Raw genomic sequence first — 22,659 nt, 5'->3', positions numbered from 1 at the left:
TGAAACTAACACAACATTGTAAATAAACTATACTTCAATTAAAAAAAAACTTTTTTTAGACTCCATTGGGAAAAACGTTTACCCTCAGAAATGAGTTGGGTTTTTAGTAAAAGACATGAAACTGACTGTGAAGAGAGAGACAGATTCAAACTCTTCCAGAATCTCAAAATGGCAATGACCCCTACAACTCAAAGAATAGGGCATTTATACCCTAGCTCAATGTTAAGACCCAAACAATTATCCAGGATACACCAAACAGGATTAAATCACACATAGTCAGGAAATTCTTCTGACTCTCCCTTCAGATAACATAAATAAACATTTATTTTGAACCCTGTGTAAGGCACTTTACAGACATGCCAACCAAAGGGCTGTCAGGCCCATCAATTACTTCTGAGGCAAAGTACCTTCCTGAGAGCCCCGAGCTAACTGAAGTGGGCCATCCCTATGTTGTTTTTGTAGTAAGAGAAGCTCTCTGATTAGGACAGAAGTGGGCACCTGGAAACCTCTGAAGTGGCTTGGTTTAAAAAGCTCTACCTATCAGGGATAATAGAGCCAATTGGATTTTCTCCCTCAGGTAGCTGAATAGGGAAGAGTCAGCTAGTTGATAACAGGTGGTAGATAAGATGTAAAAGAGAAGCAAAGTCCAAAAGAGGAGTCATATGAATGGCAGCATATTAATTAAAGATCCATCAACTCCTGCTGAAAGGGCAAATGTTAATCTGGTCCCTAAAGCTAGTTCAGATTGTGAATGGAGCTACTCTTGGAAGGGAAAGTGATACCAGCCTCCCTCTTTGCAATGAAGTTTATTCCAATAAACCCCATTATGTGTGAGATCTCTCGTTCACACAAAGAAAATTAACAGCAGTGTGGGGAATAAAAGTTAAAGGAGATAGTCTCTGCCATCATAAAATGTGAATTGTAGTTGGGAGGATCATGCATATTAATTCATGGAATATTTATTAGTTTCCTACTGCTGAGTAGTATATTAAGTACTAGAGATACAAAGATAAGTAGAACATAGACCCTGTCCTCCAGGGGCTCAGAGACTCCAGTGGGAAGTGGATGGTGTGAAAGTGATGTCCAGAATGCAGAGGGAAAAGGGGAGGAACTGAAGATGCTTCTAAAGTCCACTTACTGCTTCCTACCATTAGAAAAGAATATTGCTCAATGTTTCTGTCCATGTGGAGGAAGCTCAGTTAAGATAAATCATGGCCTCTTCCATTCCCCTACTCCTTCCTCTGGGGAAGTTTAATCTTAGGAAGAATTAAAATCAGCATGTGTGGACCAAATCTTCTCTTCTTCCTTTTGGGATCTAGGACATTCTAACTCTGGTCCAACATTGCCTACAAGTGGTACTTAGGTCTGCCTAACTTTGGGGTTCAGGAAGTAGGCCTACTTGGCTCTTCATCGAAGGCTTCCCAACTTCATTTTATCAGCAAATACAGTGGTATTTAATTTCCCATCTGCCTTGTTCTTGTATTTTTCCTTTTGCTCAGTTCCTGTGTGGGGAAGAGAAATTATTATGTGAACCCCCTGGAGGCAACAACACCCAACACCCAACTTAAAGACATGGAGGTCTTTAAGACCCCAATATGCACTCCTCCAACCACTGTTGTCTAGACCATTGGTGGAACTAGACCAAAGCCAAAACTGGTCAGGAATATGTGACTGAGGGTCTGAAATGAAAAAAATGAGCTGGGCCAATTGTATTTTGTACCAAAAGCTAAAAAAAAAAAAAGAAGAAAAAGAAAAAAGAAAAAGAATTTTCCAGTTGGCAGCAGGACAGAAGGACACGTGGAGTAGAGCTGAATCCCAATAATGGTAGTGCTTTAGCGTTAAGAACCCCAAACTCCTGCCATCTTTTAGCTCCAGTCTCAGTGAATCCCAGCCTCATTCTTGGATTTTCATGAAATTCTATGAGTATGTTTGGAGGCAATTCTCCATGGGTCTCTCATGTTTCTACTTACTTCGTGAACAGAGGCACTGTTTTAAAGGACAGACCCTTTGTCTGTGCTTTTCAAGGATATTGGTATAATGAACAGCCTTGGAAGATAGAGATAGTGTGCCCTTCTGAAGCAAAGGGCAGGTTTGTTTACTGACTGGTAAAATAAAGACAATATCTCCCAAAGGTGCAAAGGTTAGGTGGTCTTTGGCCCATAATAAAAGATTTGGGTTCCCTATGTCCTGGGTCCTTCATTTAATGTAAACCACTGCATGTGCAGGTTTTATCTGAGCCTCTTGGTGATGCCCTGTGGGAACTGGGGTTTGGGCAACTGACACAACAATGCTGATACTCCAGCTTCTCCTACTGCAGCAATTAATAAACTATCCTCTGCCTCTAATCTGGGAGTCTAATGTCTTTTTCCAGCATCCATGAAATGGATGTTAGCTTGCAAGTAGGGTAAAAATCTCTGACTCTTCACTAGTGATAATATACCTTATAAAAACAAAATGAGCCTTCAAAACTCCCCTTTATCTGACATATCTTGATAAAGTCTCTTTTCCTTGCTAGGAGCCCTGACTAGAACATGTTTAAAACAAATCATTCTGGCAAACTGAACGGGACAAAGTATTTGCAAATTATATATCTGATAAGGGGTTAATATTCAAAATATATAAAGAAGTCACACAACTCAATAGCTAAAAAACAAACAGTCCAGTTAAAAATTGGGCAGAGGATCTGAACAGATATTTTTCCAAAGAAGACATACAAAACAGGTGCATGAAAAGATGCTCAAAATCACTAATCATTTGGGAAACGCAAATCAAAACCAGAATGAAATATTACCTCACACCTGTTAGAATGGCTATTATTAAAAAGATAAGAAATAGGGGCTTCCCTGAGAAGACATACAAAACAGGTGCATGAAAAGATGCTCAAAATCACTAATCATTTGGGAAACGCAAATCAAAACCAGAATGAAATATTACCTCACACCTGTTAGAATGGCTATTATTAAAAAGATAAGAAATAAAAAGTGTTGGTGAGGATGTGGAGAAAGGAGAACTCTTGTGCACTGTTGATGGGATTGTAAATGGGTGCAGCCATCATGGAAAACAGTATGAAAGTCCCACAAAAAATTAAAAATAGAACTACTGCATGATCCAGCAATTCCACTTCTGAGTATATATATATATATATATATATATATATATATATATATATCTCCAAAGGAAATGAAATCACTATCTTGGAGAGATAAATGTACCTCATGTTCATTACAGCATTATTTATAATAGCCAAGCTATGGAAACAATCTAAATGTCCACTGATAGATGAATGGATAACAAAAATGTTGTATATTTATCTAATGGAATATTATTCAGCCATAGAAAAGAATGAAATCTTGCCATTTGCAATAACATGGATGGATCTTGAGGGTATTATGCCAAGTGAAATATGCCAGACAGAAGTAGACAAATACCATATGATTTCACTTACATGTGGAATCTAACACCCCCTACACACACACAAAACAAAAAACCACTGCCAAACTCATAGATACAGAGAACAGACTGGTGGTTGCCAGAGTGGGGTATGGGGGGGTGTGAGGGGCGGGAGAAAGGGTGAAGGGAGTCAAAAGGTACAAACTTACAATTATAAAATAAGTTAGGGCGGGCTTCCCTGGTGGCGCAGTGGTTGAGAGTCCGCCTGCTAATGCAGGGGACACGGGTTCGAGCCCTGGTCCGGGAAGATCTCACATGCCGCGGAGCAACTAAGCCCGTGCACCACAACTACTGAGCCTGCGCTCTAGAGCCTGTGAGCCACAACTACTGAGCCCGCACGCCACAACTACTGAAGCCCGCGTGCCACAACTACTGAAGCCCTCGAGCCTAGAGCCCGCGCTCTGAAACAAGAGAAGCCACCGCAATGAGAAGTCTGCGCACCTCGACAAAGAGTAGCCCCGCTCTCTGCAAAAAAAAAAGAAAAAAAGAAAGCCCGTGTGCAGCAAGGAAGACCCAGCGCAGCCCAAAAAAATAAAAACAAAACAAAACAAAAGTCAGGGGGATGTAATGTATAACATAGTAACTATAATTAATAATACTGTGTTGCATATTTGAAAGTTGCTAAGATAGTAGGTCTTAAAAGTTCTCAGCACACAAAAAATTTTTTGTAACTATGTATGATGATGAATATTAAGTAGATATTGTAGTGATCATTTTACAATATACACAAGTATTGAATCATTATGTTATACACCTGAAATTAATATCATGTTTTGTTATCGATTGTACTATACCTCCATAATGAAGAATCATTCTGGGAAAAAAGGCAATTGTAACTACAGGAATGATACAAAAGTAAATTAGGGTTAAGAACTAACAGCACAAGCAGACATACCCAGAACTGAGCCCAGGATCTTCCTAATAGTATTTGCGTGGGCCACAATTTCACTTCCTCACCCACACCTTTTGCTCCTCAGATTTGCATAATCCAGGTAAGGCCAATAGTTCCCTTAGACTCCAACAGCAAGTCACTAATGGTTGTACCAAGAATCTGTATACAGTTGACCCTTGAACATTATGGGTTTGAACTACGTGGGTCCGCTTATATGTGGATTTTTTTCAGTAGTCAATACTACAGTACTACTCGATCCATGGTAGGTTGAATTCAGGATTGCAAAACTGCAGTTATGGAGGAACCGTGGCCAAGAGAGCCAACTATAAGTTATATGCAGATTTTCAACCGCTTGGAGGGTCAGCACCCCTAACCTCTACTTTGTTCAAGGGTTTCCTGTATTTTTCTTTTTAGAGACCACAAGGTACATAAGAGCCTCCAATCTTCTTTGTGTATTCTCAGTTACTAACTAGTTCTTAGGCATAATATTCTTAAAATTATTGGCCTCTAAAAATGTTCTGTGCGTCATTGCATTTTAACTGTTCAGTCAAGGTGATGGGCTATTCAGGATCATCCACACGCTAATCAGGGGCCCACAGGTGCTTACAATGACTGGGTGGGGTTGAGGGTAGAAATTGTTTGTGGCATCAGACACTGAGAATTACAGGTCAGGAGGTAGAACTGTATTAGAAAGAGTAAGGGCTTTGGAGTCAGAGAGACCTGTCTGAATCTTAGTTCTACCACTCACCGATGAGGAATTTAACGTCTCTCAGCTTCTTTCCTAATAAGCAAAGTGCAGTCAATAATTACCACTCTACCCTCCAGCCCTCCAACCCCTGCGCTCCGTTGCACAGGATCGTTGTGTTAATTAAATGAGACCAGGCATAGAAAACACGATATTCATGCCAGTGAAGCACAAAGTTTCAGAGCTATAAAAAGCTACCATTATTGTTTTTTTAATTAATTAATTAATTAGTTTTTATTTTTGGCTGTGTTGGGTCATCACTGCTGTGAGTAGGCTTTCTCTAGTTGTGGTGAGCGGGGGTTACTCTTCGTTGTGGTGTGCGGGCTTCTCATTGTTGTGGCTTCTCTTGTTGTGGAGCATGGGCTCCAGGTGTGTGGGCTTCAGTAGTTGTGGCACGTGGGCTCAGTACTTGAATATTACCTCACACCTGTTAGAATGGCTATTATTAAAAAGATAAGAAATAAAAAGTGTTGGTGAGGATGTGGAGAAAGGAGAACTCTTGTGCACTGTTGATGGGATTGTAAATGGGTGCAGCCATCATGGAAAACAGTATGAAAGTCCCACAAAAAATTAAAAATAGAACTACTGCATGATCCAGCAATTCCACTTCTGAGTATATATATATATATATATATATATATCTCCAAAGGAAATGAAATCACTATCTTGGAGAGATAAATGTACCTCATGTTCATTACAGCATTATTTATAATAGCCAAGCTATGGAAACAATCTAAATGTCCACTGATAGATGAATGGATAACAAAAATGTTGTATATTTATCTAATGGAATATTATTCAGCCATAGAAAAGAATGAAATCTTGCCATTTGCAATAACATGGATGGATCTTGAGGGTATTATGCCAAGTGAAATATGCCAGACAGAAGTAGACAAATACCATATGATTTCACTTACATGTGGAATCTAACACCCCCTACACACACACAAAACAAAAAACCACTGCCAAACTCATAGATACAGAGAACAGACTGGTGGTTGCCAGAGTGGGGTATGGGGGGGTGTGAGGGGCGGGAGAAAGGGTGAAGGGAGTCAAAAGGTACAAACTTACAATTATAAAATAAGTTAGGGCGGGCTTCCCTGGTGGCGCAGTGGTTGAGAGTCCGCCTGCTAATGCAGGGGACACGGGTTCGAGCCCTGGTCCGGGAAGATCTCACATGCCGCGGAGCAACTAAGCCCGTGCACCACAACTACTGAGCCTGCGCTCTAGAGCCTGTGAGCCACAACTACTGAGCCCGCACGCCACAACTACTGAAGCCCGCGTGCCACAACTACTGAAGCCCTCGAGCCTAGAGCCCGCGCTCTGAAACAAGAGAAGCCACCGCAATGAGAAGTCTGCGCACCTCGACAAAGAGTAGCCCCGCTCTCTGCAAAAAAAAAAGAAAAAAAGAAAGCCCGTGTGCAGCAAGGAAGACCCAGCGCAGCCCAAAAAAATAAAAACAAAACAAAACAAAAGTCAGGGGGATGTAATGTATAACATAGTAACTATAATTAATAATACTGTGTTGCATATTTGAAAGTTGCTAAGATAGTAGGTCTTAAAAGTTCTCAGCACACAAAAAATTTTTTGTAACTATGTATGATGATGAATATTAAGTAGATATTGTAGTGATCATTTTACAATATACACAAGTATTGAATCATTATGTTATACACCTGAAATTAATATCATGTTTTGTTATCGATTGTACTATACCTCCATAATGAAGAATCATTCTGGGAAAAAAGGCAATTGTAACTACAGGAATGATACAAAAGTAAATTAGGGTTAAGAACTAACAGCACAAGCAGACATACCCAGAACTGAGCCCAGGATCTTCCTAATAGTATTTGCGTGGGCCACAATTTCACTTCCTCACCCACACCTTTTGCTCCTCAGATTTGCATAATCCAGGTAAGGCCAATAGTTCCCTTAGACTCCAACAGCAAGTCACTAATGGTTGTACCAAGAATCTGTATACAGTTGACCCTTGAACATTATGGGTTTGAACTACGTGGGTCCGCTTATATGTGGATTTTTTTCAGTAGTCAATACTACAGTACTACTCGATCCATGGTAGGTTGAATTCAGGATTGCAAAACTGCAGTTATGGAGGAACCGTGGCCAAGAGAGCCAACTATAAGTTATATGCAGATTTTCAACCGCTTGGAGGGTCAGCACCCCTAACCTCTACTTTGTTCAAGGGTTTCCTGTATTTTTCTTTTTAGAGACCACAAGGTACATAAGAGCCTCCAATCTTCTTTGTGTATTCTCAGTTACTAACTAGTTCTTAGGCATAATATTCTTAAAATTATTGGCCTCTAAAAATGTTCTGTGCGTCATTGCATTTTAACTGTTCAGTCAAGGTGATGGGCTATTCAGGATCATCCACACGCTAATCAGGGGCCCACAGGTGCTTACAATGACTGGGTGGGGTTGAGGGTAGAAATTGTTTGTGGCATCAGACACTGAGAATTACAGGTCAGGAGGTAGAACTGTATTAGAAAGAGTAAGGGCTTTGGAGTCAGAGAGACCTGTCTGAATCTTAGTTCTACCACTCACCGATGAGGAATTTAACGTCTCTCAGCTTCTTTCCTAATAAGCAAAGTGCAGTCAATAATTACCACTCTACCCTCCAGCCCTCCAACCCCTGCGCTCCGTTGCACAGGATCGTTGTGTTAATTAAATGAGACCAGGCATAGAAAACACGATATTCATGCCAGTGAAGCACAAAGTTTCAGAGCTATAAAAAGCTACCATTATTGTTTTTTTAATTAATTAATTAATTAGTTTTTATTTTTGGCTGTGTTGGGTCATCACTGCTGTGAGTAGGCTTTCTCTAGTTGTGGTGAGCGGGGGTTACTCTTCGTTGTGGTGTGCGGGCTTCTCATTGTTGTGGCTTCTCTTGTTGTGGAGCATGGGCTCCAGGTGTGTGGGCTTCAGTAGTTGTGGCACGTGGGCTCAGTACTTGTGGCTTGTGGGCTCTAGAGTGCAGGCTCAGTAGTTGTGGCACACAGGCTTAGTTGTTCCGTGGCATGTGGGATCTTCCTGGACCAGGGCTCGAACCCGTGTCCCTTGCATTGGCAGGCAGATTCTTAACCACTGCAGCACTAGGAAAGCCCCCGTTATTTTTAATAAGGATCTTTGACCCTGCTTACCAAAATTGCCACAAATCACTCATTTACAATTCAGAGGAAAGAAAGCAACCTACAAGAGTGCTTGCTATCAAGGCTTTTATTTGAGGAATAAATTGAAAAACAGAATGCAGTATATCTGGGAATGTCAAAATGAGCCTCCTTTAACAACTGATTTGGAGCTAGCACAGCACTTAGTCCAGAATTATCAACAAGGAGAAAGGAGTTAAGAGCGCCACAAAATAAAATCACAGGATTTAGAAAGCAGGCAATCCTGATTTTCAGGAAAACTAAGAAAGCCCAAGTATTATACACTCTGGCCTGGGATGCAGAATGAGGCTAGCTTGGGGGTTGGGACATAAACAGGACCGAGATGCTGTTAGATTGTGGGGAAAGAGAGAATGTCATCCCTCTGTTATTAAAGCAGAGCTCAGATACCAGGCAAGTTCTTTACCTGAAGGTCCAGGGTAGGGAGGGCGAAGGGAGCAGTTCAGGAGGCCTGGTATCCACCTCTCTCTCGTGTGCAGAGCTAAAATGAAGTCGCTTGCAGCTGCTGTTTGAAGATAATGTAGAAGCAACCAGGACTTCATAATGTAAAATCTTGGAGAAAGAGAGAACTGCAGGGAGAGGTAAGATAACAGTCTGCAGCTGCGTTTTCCCTCAGAGCTGTTAACCATTCTGGGTGTGGGGCAAAAATCTAAGAAGGCAAGAGAAGGGCTTGGGCAGAGGGCCTCTACTAAAAGGCAGAAAAACTTCTCAGGGAGGAAGAAATGAAACGCAGAGGCTTGAAAGGTGAAGGTCTCAGTAAGAAGGAAGTATGTGTCCAACACCCAGCCCTTAAGACATTTGCCAAATTTTCAAATTGAACAAGGCAGGAAGCTAGGAAGCCAAGCAGAATGGCTCTGAAGAACAGAATCAAGTTTGTGTCAGTCTTGTACTACTGAGGAGACAAGGGGAGAAATCAAGACTCACCTTGGGATGAGCCCAGTCAACTCCCCAGATTCTGCTGGAACCCTGGAAGGCTATATATACTTGTGGATATGTTAGGTTTGAGGTGCCTGTGTTAGTTTCCCAATGCCATTGCGAATTACCACAAACTTTATTATCTTGCAGGTCTGGGGGTCAGAAGTCTGAAATGGGTCTCAGTGGGCGAAAATCAAGGTGCTGGAAGGGATAGTTCCTTCTGAGGTTCAAAAGGGGAATCCATTCCTTATCTTTTCTAGCTTCTAGAGGCTGCCAGAATTCTTGGTTGTGCCCACATCACTCAAGTCTCTGCTTCCATTGCTACATTGCCTTCTTCTCTGACTCATCAAGCCCACCTGAATAATCCAGGATAAACTCTCCATATCAACATCCTTAACTTCATCACAGTTGTAAAGTCACTTTTATGATAGGTTCCAGGGATTAAGGCATGGACCCATCTGGAGGAGGCCCTTATTCAGCCAACCACAATGTCTGGGTGGGGTGTTGGGGGGACCCAAATAAAGATGTCTAAAAGGCAGTTGAGTATAAGGCTTTTGAGCTCAAGGGTATTTGGACTACAGATATAGCTATGAAGTCACTGGCATGTGAGTGTTAAAGTCATGGGTGACTTGGATATTGCCAAGGGGACAAAATGTAAAGAAAGGCATAACTTTGGGGAACACTAATATTATATAAGTGAAACTGAGGGAGGTCATCAGATCCCTTAAATCATAACTTGCTTGATAAATAATGTCTTGTAACCTGTCTTCAATCAAGCTTGCCTCAATTGTTCTTGCAGATTGCATACCCTACAAGTTTCATGTAGCTTAGAGAATATATCACAAGACTCCTTAAATCACCTCCTAGAGATAACACCTCTGATATATGAGTCACTATAGTAACAGCTGCTCATATTGTTTTTCAGGAACACAGAGTTTGTCTTGCCCAGATCAAACCAGTTGAGACCATGCACTGGGTGACTGTCCAGTGGATAACCTTTTGACATCAGAAGGCCAAAAACTTCACCCTCAGATCATGTAAATGCCACCATTTTCTGAACATGCATCCCATGAAGAAGCATGTAACTCAGATATGCCAGAACCCTAATTACCGTACATTTTTCTTACCTTTAATCATCTTTCCCCACACCTCAGACCACCCTGCTTCCTTATGCTGTAAGTCGCCTGAGCCCCTCACCTTCATGAAAGTGGATTTAAGACTTGTTCTCCCGTCTCCTCGCTTGGCTGCCTTGTGTATAAATCGTTTCTCTGCTGCAAACCTTGGCGTCTCAGCATTTGGCTTGCTGCGAGTTGGGCAAATGAACCTGGTTTGATAACATAAGGAGTGGGTGTATCAGCTAGGATTAGAATCAGCTGCATGGAACAGAAACAAACAACAATGGCTTAAATAAGAAAGACGTTTATTTTATTTTATTTTATTTTTGGTATGCGGGCCTCTCACTGTTGTGGCCTCTCCCGTTGCAGAGCGCAGGCTCCGGACGCGCAGGCCCATCGGCCATGGCTCACGGGCCCAGCCGCTCCGCAGCATGTGGGATCTTCCCGGACCTGGGCACGAACCCGTGTGCCCTGCATCGTCAGGCGGACTCTCAACCACTGCGCCACCAGGGAAGCCCGAAAGACGTTTATTAAATTGTTAAAGAAGTCTGGGCTAGTACGGCAGCTTCACCAGATCACCTATACACCAGTTCCACCTATCTTTCTGCTCTGCCATTCTCAGGTGCATAGCTCCATCCTCAATGGTGCAAGCCAATATGACTGCCAGAGGAGTTCTGCAACCCCATCCACGTTCTAGGCAGGAAGAAAAGGGACGAAAGGGCAGTTCTCCTAGCTGAGTCTGCTCTTCCCAGAAGTCCCACATGACTCACTTTCACTTGACTCACTGACCACACCTAGGGAAGTTGGACAGTGCAGTCTTTTATAGGTCCATTACCACCCTAAAAAAATAAAAATAAAAATAACCAAGGTTCTGTTACTAGAAGTGAAGAGGAAAGTGGATATTAAGGAGGCAAAAAGTCTCTTCCAGAGTGGACAAAAAGAAACCTACAAATGAGGTTAAGAAGGAATGTTCAGTGAAATAGGAGAGGAACCAAAAGTAGGGAGCTTGTGGCTTTGTCCTGAAGGGCAGTTCCCCGTCTTCCAATGAATTCAAAAAGAAGGTGGATTTAGATATGGCACCTGCTGTGAAGAAGGCCAAAGAAAAGCATTACCTCTCCACTTTCAAGGTATTCTGCTGGAGAACCTGCTTGGGTAGAGGGGGCAACTGCTCCCCCTGAGAGGATCCATTAGAAAATCACATACTGGGCTTCCCTGCTGGCACAGTGGTTGATAATCTGCCTGCCAATGCAGGGGACGCAGGTTCGAGCCTTGGTCCGGGAAGAGCCCACATGCTGCAGAGCAACTAAGCCCACGCGCCACAACTGCTGAGCCTGCGCTCTAGATCCTGCGAGCCACAACTGCTGAGCCCGCGTGCCCAGAGCCTGTGCTCTGCAACAAGAGAAGCCACTGCAATGAGAAGCCCGCGCACCGCCAAAGAGTAGCCCCCACTCGCCACAACTAGAGAAAGCCCGTGTGCGGCAACGACGACTTAATGTAGCCAAAAATAAAATAAATAATTTTTTTTAAAAAATCACATACCTTTCCTGAATTTTTCATATTTACTAATATAGGGCTTAGTTGTGACCTGCTTGATTAACTTTAGGGTGGAAAATAGAAGAAAGCTATCAAAATCTTCAGGCATGATAGCTACAAAAAGAATCTGGCATATATTACAGCCTACATTTTGTTTTATTATGCTAAAAAAAGAGTACTCAAGACCTTGATTTATGATACAGAAGGCCCTTTTTCATTACCTATCTTGAGAGATAGTAGGTTGAGAAGTGGTGACAACGGTGGGCCCTTCCTGTCTTTTCCCACTAAGCATTGATTCTTCTTTTTTTTGAAAGCAAAATATTTTTATTCCATATTCTGGAGTTAAGAAACAGCTTTTGGTGTTGTTTTTCTCTAACATTCCACTACTTATCCTTAATAGAGTCTCCATAGTCCCACTCCCATTGAAAAAGCAGTTAGCTCATCATCTCTCTGTGGGGATAAGGAAAAGAGGAGTATGGACAGCAAAATCTATTAGTAATTATTAAATCTTACTTTATGCAGATTTTTCTAATTTTTTTGAAGTATAATTGACCTACAACACTGTGTTAGTTCCAGGTGCACAACATAGTGATTTGATTATTTCTATACATTACTAAATGATCACCATGAAAAGTCTAGTTACCATCTGCCACCATACAAAGATATTACATTATACTGACTATATCCCCATGCTGTTCATTTCATCCCTGTGGCTCATTTATTTTGTAATTGGAAGTCTGTACCTCTTAATCTCCCTCACTTATTTCACTCATTCCCCACCCCACTTCTGACAACCACCTGTTTGTTCTCTGTATTTATGATCTGCTTCTGTTTTGCTATGTTTGTCCGTTTGTTTTGTTTTTTAGACTTCACATATAAGTCAAATCATATGGTATGTGTCTTTCTCTGACATTTCATTTAGCATAATACCCTCTAGGCCTATTCATGTTGTCACAAATAGCAAGATTTCACTTTTTTATGGCTGAGTAATAGTCCATTGTGTAGCTACAGCACATCTTCTCTATCCATTCATCTACTTATGGACACTTAGGGTGCTTCCATATGTTGGCTATTGTAAATAATGCTTCAGTGAATATAGGGGTGCATATATTTTTTCAAATTAGCATTTCTGTTTTCTTCAGAAAAATATCCAGAAGTGGAATTGCTGGGTCATATGGTAGTTCCATTTTATAATTTTTTGAGGAAACTCCATACTGTTTTTCATAGTGGCTGCACCAACTTACACTCCCACTAACAACATGCACGTTCCCTTTCCTCCACATCCTTCCCCAACACTTGCTATTTCTTGTCTTTTTGATAATAGCCATTCTGACAGGTGTGAGGTGTTATCTCATTGTGGTTTTGATTTGCATTTATGTGATGATTAGTGATGTTGAGCATCTTTTTATGCACCTGTTGCCCATCTGTAAGTCTTCTTTGGAAACATGCTTATTCAAGTCCTTTGCCCATTTTTCAATCAAGTTGGGTTTTTGGGGTTTTTTTTTTATGTTGAGTTGTATAAGTTATTTGTATATTTTGGATATTAACATCTTATCAGATATATCCTTTGCAAATACCTTCTCCCATTCAGTAGGTAACCTTTTTGTTTTGTTAACAGTCTCCTTTGCTGTGCAAAAGCTTTTTAGTTTGATGTTGTCCCACTTGCTTACTTTTGTTTTTGTTGCCTTTGCCTTAGGAGACATTTCCAAAAGAATATTGTTAAGACTGATGTCAAAGAGCATACTGCTTAGGTTTTCTTCTAGGAGTTTTATGGTTTCAGGTCTTACATTTAAGTCTTTAATCCATTTTGAGTTTATTCTTGTGTATAGTGTGAGAAAGTAATCCAATTTGGTTCTTTTACATGTAGTTATCCAATTTTCCCAATGCCACTTATTGAAAAGGCTGTCTTTTCCCCATTGCATATTCTTGCCTCCTTTGTTATAGATTAATTGCCCATATAAGCATGGGTTCATTTCTGGACTCTCTATTCTGTTCCATTGATCAGTGGGTCTGTTTTTGTGCCAGGACCATACGGTTTCAATGACTGTAGCTTTGTAATATTGAAATCAGGGAGTGTGATACCTCCAGCTTTGTTCTTTCTCAACGTTGTTTTGAGAAAGACAAAACAACTTGGGGTCTTTTAGGTTTTCATACAAATTTTAGAATTTGGTCTAGTTCTGTGAAAAATGCCACTGGTATTTTGATAGGGATTTTATTGACTCTCTAGATTGCCTTGGGTAGTATGGTCATGTTAACAATATTAATCCTTCCAATCCATGAGCACAGTATATATTTGTGTTGTCTTCAATTTCTTTCATCAATGTCTTACAGTTTTCCAAGTACAGGTCTTTTACCTCCTTGGTCAGATTTATTCCTAGGTATTTTATTCTTTTTGATGCAACTGTAAGTAGGACTTTATTTTTTCCTTCTACCAGTTCGTTGTTAGTGTATAGCAACGCAACAGATTTCTGTATATTAATTTTGTATCCTGCAACTTTACTTAATTCATTTATTAGTTCTAACAGTTTCTAGGTGACATCTTTAGGATTTTCTAGATATAGTATCATCATCTGCAAATAGTTTTACTTCTTTCCTTACAATTTGGATGCCTTTTATTTTTTACTTATTTGATTGTTGTGGCTACAACTTCCAATATTATTAAATAGAAATGGTGAAAGCAGGCATCCTTGTCTTGTTCCTGAATTTAGAGGAAAGGCTTTTAGCTTTTCAGTATTGTGATGTTAGGTGTGGGTTTGTCATAAATGGCCTTTATTTTGTTGAGATGTTCCCTCTGTACCCACTTAGATGAGTTTTTATCATGAATGGATGTTTAATTTTGACATCTATTGAGAGGATCATGTGATTTTTATTCTCCATTTTGTTAATGTGGTGTATCCCATTGATTTATTTGCATATATTGAACCAACCTCGCATCCCTGTAATAAATCCCACTTGATCATCATATATGATCCTTTTAGTGTATTGCTGAATTCAGTTTGCTAATATTTTGTTGAGGAGTTTTGCGTCTATGTTCATCCATGATATTGACCTGTAATTTTTTTTTTTTTTTTTTTTTTTTTTTTACAGATTTGTCTGGTTTTGGTATCAGGGTGATGCTGGTCTCATTGAATGAGTTTGGAAGCATTTCTTCCTCTTCAATTTTCCAGAATAGTTTGAGAAGGATGAATTAACTCTTCTTTAAGTGTTTGGTAGAATTCACCTGTAAAGCCATCTGGTCCTGGACTTCTGCTCATTAGGAGTTTTTTTGTTTTTCTTTTTAAATTACTGATTCAATTTCATTACTGGAAATTGGTCTATTCATATTTTCTACTTCCTCCTGACTTGGCCTTGGGGGTTTGTATATTTCTAGGAATTTATCCATTTCTTCTCAGTTGTCCATTTTACTGGTGTATAGTTGTTCATGGTAATCTCTTATGACCCTTTATATTTCTGTGGTGTCAGTTGAAAGAGGCTTCTCGTTCATTCTTGATTTTACTTGGGCCCTCTCTCTTTTTTACTGGATGAGTCTGGCTAAAGGTTTATCAATTTTGTTTATCTTTTCAAAGAACCAACTCTTAGTTTCTTTCTTTCTTCCTCTCTTTCTGTTGTCTCTATTTCATTATATATCTACTCTGATCTTTATTACTTCTTTCCTTCTACTAACTTTGTGTTTTGTTTGTTCTCCTTTTTCTGGTTCCTTTAGATGTAAATTTAGGTTATTTATTTGTAAGCATTGGTTCTTTAAATATCTTTTTTCCCCTTAATATTATCACGTGCATACCAAAAAATTAAGTCTCCTAACCTAGTCTGATTCAGGAGGCTCGTAAGTTAATCTTTCTCATAGATCTCTTCCCAGTCTCTAACCTGCGTACACAGCATACAGTGTTTGTTTGACTAGCATAGTGATATATTCTTATATCACACATGCCCCATCCAAGAATTATATGAGGTGCTGGTTTCCAGAACCAACATTCTTTAGCCCTATAACTACGGAATATTGCTCTAGACAAGTTAGCAACCATTGTGAGGTAAGAAGCTTACAGGTGGACCCTGCTATCACCTGGATTAAGCCTACAGATAAATCTTTCTGGGACAGGGAATAGTGGTGGGCTGGAGCCAGCCTCCTAAACATTTCCTACTCTAAACTGCCTCTACTGCATGTATTTCCATATTGATATGTCTCCTTTCTTGAAATTACCCTCAAAGGTTCAGGACAAGTTGGCTAGGGCTGGCATAATCCTAGTAAATACAGTATTAAAAACTATGTCTTTGTTAGGTTACTGGAAAAGCTAGACATATTTAGATGATGAGTCTATGAAAATTAGGTGCCCATTTAACCTTTTGACCAAATGTCTCAAAAAAGCTCTCAAAGTAAATGGCGTTGGTGAAGGTTGTACTTCACTGATTCTTGGTCCTGGTCACTAATAGAGAATGAGACATCACCTAATGAGTGAGTTATTAGAATTATGGACCTGAGTCATGGATATAAATCTCTAATTCCAGGCACTTCTCTCCCACTAAATCACTTCAGTTAAAAAAGTCATCCCAGTAAGCGTCCTCTCCCTTCCAGGCAATCTGCCCAACTGCTAATTTGACAAATTGCCCTGTCCAACCAGTTCAAAATTAGCTAACATTTAAGGATTTACTGAGTGCAAGGCAACACGCCAAGCACATTTCACTTGTGTATGCATCACAATAACCCTAAGGACTAATATAATTAAGGTCAGTTTGCAGATGAGGAAACTTAAGGCACAGAAGAGCTAATGTGTCTAAGCTTCTGTTAAGCAGCATCAGCAGAGAAATCAGAACCTTAGGCTGTCTTCTTCCAACATTAACCAGTAAAAAGAACAAGAAATTCTTGTCTTACAGACAATATGGTATGTCCCAACTCATACCATAGGCAGGTGACTCAGAAATCTATAGATTTCCCCTATCATCCCAAACTGGAAAGATTTGTCATCTCTTGATCCAGACGTATTACCCCTGCCTGATTCAGGTAGGTATCCTGAATTTCATTAAACTTATAAACTGAATAAGAAAAGCCATAATTTCCAGAACTTAGGCAGTGAACTTGTTCTGTTGGAGTGTAGCTCCCAATGCCAAGTTCCTGCACTGAAATGAAAGCAAGCATTTATCTCTTTCATTTTCTATGGGAGAGAGAGGCAGAGGACAGGAGGGTTGGGAATGGGTGTTAGATTGACCATGCTGGGGCGTCCGTAACATCTGGAGCTACGTTTCGATGTAATTGAACATTCTGAATCATATCTGAATTAAGAACAACATTGTTGAAGGTAGGAACAAAAGGTTTTATGATGCCTAGAACATCACAGAAAGAAGTTCTGTGAAGTTCAAAGGTTTTGACAAAAACCTTCCTTGTATTCAGGAAGTAGATTCCTATCTGAAATGGGAGGCAAGGCCATCTGCTGTGAGAGCAGGGGAGACCAGTGAGATAAAGTTGAGGAGCATGATGACCTTCTAAATTAACCACGAGGAAAACAGGGAAAGAATAAATATATAAAAGGCCAATTGCACAGGGTTTCTGCTGATTCAGTTGACTCAAAGATAAGTATACAGGGGTGCAATCAATAGAAGTGTGTGATTTTCTCAAACAGTACCCAGATCAGGTGTGGAAATGGAGAATGCAGATCTGGAAGATACCAAGACCACAAAGCCTCTGCTGTGGACAGTGTGAAGAACATGCAGGCTCCACTTGTGAGGGATGCATTAGTGCACAGGCCTGGAGAAAGCCCTGTCTTTAGCAACAAAAGGAGGTGTGGCAGTTATATAAAGAGGCTAATAGGGACTTCCCCGGTGGTGCAGTGGCTAAGAATCTGCCTGCCAATGCAGGCGACACAGGTTCGAGCCCTGGTCCGGGAAGATCCCACATGCCACGGAGCAACTAAGCCTGTGCGCCACAACCACTGAGCCTACGCTCTAGAGCCGGCGAGCCACAACCACTGACCTCACGTGCCACAACTACTGAAGCCTGTGTGCCTAGAGCCCATGCTCTGCAATGAGAAGCCACCACAATGAAAAGCCCGCCTGTCGCAATGAAGAGTAATCCCGCTCACCACAACTAGAGAAAGCCTGCGAGCAGCAAATGAAGACCCAACATAGCCAAAACTAAATAAATTTTTTAAAAAAAGAGGCTAATAGAGATGACTCACTTAATATGAAGTTTCGTAACCATGAAAAGGCAGTGTCAGTACATGTGATACTACCAAGGTAATGTACCTGTATGACCTTTGGCAGTAACAACCTGAGCCTATTTACTTAGCTATAAAACAAGGACAATTCTTGTTCCATATACCTTATGAGTTAGTGAGGATGAAATGAAATGTGAATATACCTTATAACTATAAAGCAATTTAGTGATGGGACTAGAATTTGGGTAAAATGTCATGCTGATCTGGATTACTAACAGACAGCTACAGCTATATGTGTATAAAGGTTTTATGATGCCTATGTATTTTATTCCATGAGTATGTGAAATTAATTTAAATGAGGGAGGGAATAAAAATAAGAGCAGTCTAGGGTGTCAAATGTCCTAGAGTCATCAGAGCCATTTGAGAATAGAAAAGCTAGACACGACAATTAGGTAACTGCTAACCTAATTTTCCACTATGTGACTTTCAGTAAATTTGATGAGGATACAAAATAAACAAATTATTTCAGTGCTTACCAGTTTAAGAGCTTTCAGATGACACTCAGTGAACACTCAACACTCAATCTTATGAGGTACAGGTTATTCCTATTCTCCAGATGGCAGAAAAAAAAGTAACTGCAAAGCTCTAAACCAGGGGCCGAGAACTTCTGTGAGCACCAGTCACTATTTTAGGCTTTGTGGGCCATAGTCTCTGTTGCAACTACTCAATTCTGATGTTGTAGCACAAAAGCAGCCCTAGATAAGACATAAATGAATAAATGTGGCCATGTTCCAATAAAGTTTTATTTACAAAAACTTTGGGACAATGGGCTGCTTACTAACCCCTACTCTAAACATGTATTTTCCAATCCCAAACCCAGCATTCTTTGTTACACCACAAATAAAATTAACTAGTCCAATGGTCGTGTTTCAAAGGACACTTCCAGCTATAGACACATATTTAATGGCACCAACGTGAACACAGGCACATTTCTAATGAATAAAGAAAGAGCAAAAAGGAAGCAGCCCATTAATATGTCTGGTAAAACGTGGTTAGACTAAGACCAAACTGTGGTCAAAGTATCTTGGTGGTGATTTCAGCTATGTCACTCAGCTAGTTTTTTCCAGTGTAAACAATCTGTTTGGTTTTCTTTCACTTCTTTAATCTTTCTTAGTATAAATTTTTTTAACATCTTTATTGGAGTATAATTGCTTTACATTGTTGTGTTAGTTTCTGCGGTATAACAAAGTGAATCAGCTATACGTATACATATATCCCCATATCCCCCCTCTTGCGTCTCCCTCCCACCCTCCCTATCCCATCCCTCAAAGCACCAAGCTGGTCTCCCTGTGCTATGCGGCTGCTTCCCATTAGCTATCTATTTTACAGTGTAGACAATCTTTATTGGCAGGTGTTGAGTGCAAGAAAAATGGTAAACCCAGAGGGATGGAAAAGGAGGCAGGGCATGCTCCCCTCCCCTAAGTGAGGACTTTGTAACCAGGTCACTGGAGCAAGAGCACCTGATTATGGCCACTTTGGGTCCAGAACCCCTCAAGTAAGCTCCTAGGTAGGTGGTCTCCTCACATGTGGGAAGGGAGCAACACTCTGGAAAGGGTATGGGCTATGTCCCACCCCAGGCTACTTGCCTCCTGCCCACAGCATACCTCAGCCCCTCAAAAGGAAGGCGTCACAGCTCACTGTAGGGGTGTTTCAGGACTGAGTTACTAATAGGTGTTACTAACCCTATCCCTCTCCAAACCCAGGTATCTGCCATATGCCTCAGTTCCCCTGCTCTGTGATTTGCTAGGTTGGACTACCAGGTCCCGTTAGTGGTCCAGCTCAACTGAGTACTAGTTCCCATAGTTCCCTGAGCCTAAATAAGGTTAATTTCACCTCTCATCTGTGTAACAGTGCAGCTGGATTCTAAGAATCTCTAAGATCTCTCCCAGTTTCAATACTGAGACCTCTAGTGACTAAAATAGCCAACTTTAGTTCATACAGGCATCAGCCTTGCCTGTATGAACTGTACCTTAATAGCCACTCTTATTCTGTGCTCAGCAATCTTACTTGGTATCTCAAAGTACTCTAATATGAAGCGCCAAAAGACCTCATCACTAGAAATGAAGCTAAGTTGTAGCTAAGTTGGTTTTGGTTTACTCTTGTGTGACCTTGACTGATATGAAATAGCTTTAGCCTAGTCAACTGGGGAGGGCGAGCCACTGGTAAGGCCTCTTCATAGACAGCATGTGAATTTCATCACACCCTTTTCAATTTACAACAATCTTTAGGGGTTAAAGCGAAAATGTACAATATAATGTCTATAAAGAAACTGAAGAGGGACTTCCCTGGTGGCCCAGTGGTTAAGAATCTGCCTGCCAATGCAGGGGACACGGGTTTGAGCCTTGGTCTGAGAAGATTCCCACATGCCACGGAGCAACTAAGCCCGTGCGCCACAACTACTGAGCCTGAGCTCTAGAGCCCACGAGCCACAACTACTGAAGCCCGTGCTCCGCAAGAAGAGAACCCACCGCAATGAGAAGCCCGTGCACCGCAATGAAGAGTAGCCCCTGCTCACCACAACTAGAGAAAGCCTGTGCACAGCAACGAAAACCCAGAGCAGCCAAAAATAAATATATTAATTTAAAAAAAAATAAAAAAAGAAACGGAACAAAAGTTTGAGGAAAAGGATGACAAAAAGCTGTATCCCTACATACCATGAGAATAGCACCTAACTAAAATAAATTGCCAACTTATGAATGGAATATGTAGACTGTATGGTAAAATTATAAAGGTGAGCATATCAGATTTAGAGACAGGAATTGGAATCAGTGTTCAAGGGCACTTAGTGTACTTCTAAGAATCCTAGATTAGGTACCAAAGAGTTCAGAGGAAGCACTTTTGTTATAGACCACGCATGGTTCTAGTTCTAGACCTGTGCTGTTAACACTCTCACCATCTGTGGCTATGCAAACCTAAACTCATTAAAGTTGAATAAAATTAAAAATTCAGTTCTGTAGCCACACTACCCAAATTCCATAACTACACCTGGTTGCTGGCTAACTGGACAGCACATATTCAGTCTGTCATCACAGAAAGTGGTATTGGATAGTGCTATTCTAGACAAAATCCAGAATATAGGGGGCACCTGGAAGAAACACTTCTTAAATACACCTGGCTCTCACTTTTGATATTACTCACCAAGCCACCTATGAAGAGACACTAGGAATGAAGACATGTGGGTTATACAGTGCTAGCTTTTTGGGTTTCTTTATTTCTAAGAGAGCACACACCCCTTACAGCTAGGAATGCCCTCTTTTGAATTAACTATAGGAACTTATAAATCACTAGAGGCACTTATTGAGTACAACTGGCCTAGAAAGCAGCAGGGACTCAGCAATGCTCTGCCAGCATAGGCCTTAGTTGACTTGGGAAACACAGAAATAAATCAGTTCCCTGGTCTCCATGTCTTCCCATATTGGTCCAGAACTCTCTCAGAAGCTAATTGCTACACCGTCTCTGGATATCACCTGAATTACAGAAGGCTTTCTTTTGCTTCCCCAAACTGTTTCTGCGCATTTCTAGACTGACTGCTTTCTCGCATTTCTCCAATGACTGACAATAAGATTCACAAGTTACAAAGTGCTTTGTCAGGCCTTACAGGCCTACCTACTCATCTCCATCACTGTTGATAAGGCTTCTTCCTGGTTTCCTCACTGTCACACAAAGAGATGGCTCTCACCACCGGCACAGACTTACTTCCCCCACCAAGAATTTCTCTCAGCATTCTTTATGGCTTAGTTCAAGCTCACCATTCCATAAAATTTCTAGGGACTACTCTAAACATGTACAGCACAAACTGTGTATGAAATAATTTAGTACGTATACTACAAACATGTACTGTACATACCACAATACTATGGCCAGAAACACATTCTTCTTTCTACATTTGGCATAAATGCTGCAGTGCTCATTCTGGCCAAAGAAACCGGGTGGATTACTGAAGTGTTCCAGGGCAGGCTGTCCTAGAAGACCAAGTAAACACAATCTAGTACTATGACTAGTAACAATGCTGCGTATTTTGAGGTATTATATTTTTCAACCATCTTGGTACGTCATTAAATCAAGCACATTAGAAAAATCATGATCTGTGACTTTGTTTTTAATTCTCAAGCCTTATGATCAGATAATTTACAAATCTGTGCTAATGATATAGCTCCTCTACCTTAACCCTTCTGAGTTGGCAAAAGCATCATTACCAATCACACATCTACAGTAGTCCTACAGTTGTGTTTCTGAATACCTGTTTAAAAGACAATCCTGAATTATAACTTCGTCTGACTTTGTAAAGAATTCACAAGCAAGTTTCCCAACCTATCATGTCACAGTGAATTTTAAAAGCATCTGATCTTAAAGATCATCTATAAAATGTGAGAAGTACTAAATATTCTTTATCTGATGCTATGCATAAACCACACTAAAATGCCCTTCATTAAGTAAAACGCAATATTTTAGATGGAGAATTTTAATTAAATTGGCATATTTAAGACCAAAAAGATAAAGTGGACATTGTCAGTGTATCTTCAGCCCTTGCCTTAACAGGTGAATGAACACAACTTGAAACACAGGTGAATCTCGCTGGTCTATGAGACTGAACCAGAATTACTATCAAAATTCAAAAAGC

The 22,659-nt window shown here is 40.6% G+C and overlaps 1 long non-coding RNA gene across 1 annotated transcript in view; it reads right to left on the bottom strand.

The window, feature by feature from the left end:
• The window catches only part of LOC102986359 (uncharacterized), a 28,594-nt gene extending 5,973 nt beyond the window's left edge, over positions 1-22,621 (bottom strand). The window contains exons 1-2 of the long non-coding RNA XR_447916.4: positions 21,886-22,621; positions 10,382-10,508 (exon numbers count right to left, since the gene is read on the bottom strand). This is a non-coding gene — a long non-coding RNA (uncharacterized lncRNA). The remainder of the gene's footprint in view (positions 1-10,381; positions 10,509-21,885) is intronic.
• Positions 22,622-22,659: the final 38 nt, after the last annotated feature.

The sequence above is a fragment of the Physeter macrocephalus genome, chromosome 5 (assembly GCF_002837175.3).
Source record: "Physeter macrocephalus isolate SW-GA chromosome 5, ASM283717v5, whole genome shotgun sequence".
NCBI lineage: Eukaryota > Metazoa > Chordata > Mammalia > Artiodactyla > Physeteridae > Physeter > Physeter macrocephalus.
Note: the sequence above shows the minus strand (reverse complement) of the source record. Positions and strands in the feature narration are given on the sequence as shown.